Source organism: Carlito syrichta, unplaced genomic scaffold (genome assembly GCF_000164805.1).
Source record: "Carlito syrichta isolate Samal-C Ts95f unplaced genomic scaffold, Tarsius_syrichta-2.0.1 Scaffold309881, whole genome shotgun sequence".
NCBI classification, from domain to species: domain Eukaryota; kingdom Metazoa; phylum Chordata; class Mammalia; order Primates; family Tarsiidae; genus Carlito; species Carlito syrichta.
Window position 1 is genome coordinate 46,798 of NW_007253977.1, and position 2,234 is coordinate 49,031.

General features: G+C 50.1%; 1 protein-coding gene across 1 annotated transcript in view; it reads left to right on the plus strand.

Moving 5' to 3' along the window:
- LOC103270604 (aldose 1-epimerase-like) overlaps window positions 1–2,234 on the plus strand; it is a 10,620-nt gene that overhangs the window by 1,078 nt on the left and 7,308 nt on the right. The gene's annotated exons all lie outside the window — the stretch shown is intronic.

Below are 2,234 nucleotides of genomic sequence, written 5' to 3' on the forward strand. Positions count from 1 at the left end.
TGGAGTGCAGTGGCCGCTCCCGACCACCGCAGCCTCAACATGATGGGCTCCGGCGATCATTCCGCCTCAGCCTTCCAAGTAGCCGGAATTACAGGCATGCGCTACCATGCCCGGCTGATTTTTTGATTTATTGTAGAGACGAGGTATCGCTGCCCAGGCGGGTCTCGAACCCGCAGGCTCAGGCAATCCACTCACCTCAGCCTCCCAAGGGCGCGGGATTACAGGCTGAGTCACCAAGCCCAGCTAGAATTAAGTATTGTAAAATCGTCCTGTGTCCATGAAAATAGCTGCTTTTCCCCTTCACAAGTCAAATTGTTTTATTTTTTATTTATGTATCTATTTTTGAGTTGGAGTCTCACTCTGCTGCCCAGACTAGATTGCAGTGGCCACTCCCGGCCACTGCAGCCTCGACCTGCTGGGCTCTGGCGATCCTTCCGCCTCAGCCTTCCAAGTAGCTGCAACTACAGGCGCGCGCTACCACACCCGGCTCATTTTTTGATTTATTGTAGAGATGAGGTCTCGCCATGTTGCCCAGGCGGGTCTCGAACCAATCCTCTAGCCCAGGCGGGTCTCGAACCAATCCTCTAGCCTCCTCTTCCCAAAGTGCTGGATTATAGGCGTGAGTCACTGCACCCAGTCACATTTGAAAATATTAACATAAAAGTCTACATGGGGAAATAAATGGATTGATAAAAATTGTTTTTGGGTCTGGGCCGCCCTGTCACCCAGACTGGAGGAGTGATGGGGAACAGATCACCGGGCTAAGGCCGTCCTCTTGCTCAGGACTCCCAAAGTGCTAGGATTTACAGGTATGAGCCACCAGCCAGGATTTGGATGGACATTTTATGTTACTTTTTGTTTGTTTTTGAGTCAGAGTCTCACTCTGTCACCCAGGCTGGAGTGCAGTGGCACACTCACGGCCACTACAGCCTTGACCTGCTGGGTTCAAGCATCAGCCTTCCAAGTAGCTGGAACCACAGGCATGTGCCACCACGCCCGGCTAATTTTTTGATTAGCCAAGAGACAAGGTCTTGCCAAGTTTCCCAGGCTGGTCTCAAACCCTGGGCTCAGGCAGTCCTCTTGCCTCTGCCTCTCAAAATGCTAGGATTATAGGCACAAGCCACCATGCCCGGCTAGTCCAATTGTTTTATAAAGAATTGTAGTTGGAGCCGGGCTTGGTGGCTCAGCCTGTAATCCCGCGCCTTTGGGAGGCTGAGGTGAGTGGATTGCCTGAGCCCGCGGGTTCGAGACCCGCCTGGGCAGCGAGACCTCATCTCTACAATAAATCAAAAAATTAGCCAGGCGTGGTGGCACATGCCTGTGGTACCAGTTACTTGGGAGGCTGAGGTGCAAGGATCGCCTGAGCCCAGCAGGTCGAGGCTGCAGTGGCCATGAGTGTGCCACTATACTCCAGCTTGGGTGGCAGAGTGAGACTCCGACTCAAAAAAAAAAGAAAGAACACCTTAAGTCAAGGTGCCAGAAACCTAACTCAGAAGGCAAGGAGGAAGGAGAAGCTCAGAGCAAATTCCATCTGAGAGAAGGGGGATTAAATACTGATAGAGATGTAACCACTAAAACAAAATGCAGGCCGGGCACAGTGGCTCACGCCTGTAAACCCAGCACTTTGGGAGGCCAAGGCAGGAGGATTGCTTGAGCCTAGGAGTTCGAGACCAACATAAGACATAAGGGCAACATAAGACAACCTCGTCTCTACAAAAATAAAAAATAAATTAGCCGGGCATGATGGTACACACCTGTAGTCCCAGCTACTCGGGAGGCTGAGATGGAAGGATCACTTGAGCCCGGGAGGTCGAGGCTGTGGTGAGCCATGCAACAAAATGAAACCCCAACTCAAAAAAAATTCTTTTTGTTAAAATAAAAATAAATTGAATGCATGTGGAAATATTAAGTATTAAAAGTTTTTCTTTTGTAAAAGAAGAACCAGGGCAAAAGAAATAGATGCTTTTACAGAATTGTTTTTAAAAAGTATATTACTTCAATTTTCCTTAAGCTGACCCTGGTCACAAGACAAGGATTCCTGAGTGTGTTGCCCACATTTCCTTGTTTGACACCCAGGTGCCAGGATGGCATCGCCCAGGCCTCGGTGTCTCACCCGGATGCCTTGCGCTGAGTACCTGTCAGGAGGATTGCATCTCTGAGTTTACAAAAAAGATGTTCTCAGCCGGGCTCGGTGGCTCAGCCTGTAATCCCGCGCTTTGGGAGGCTGAGGTGAG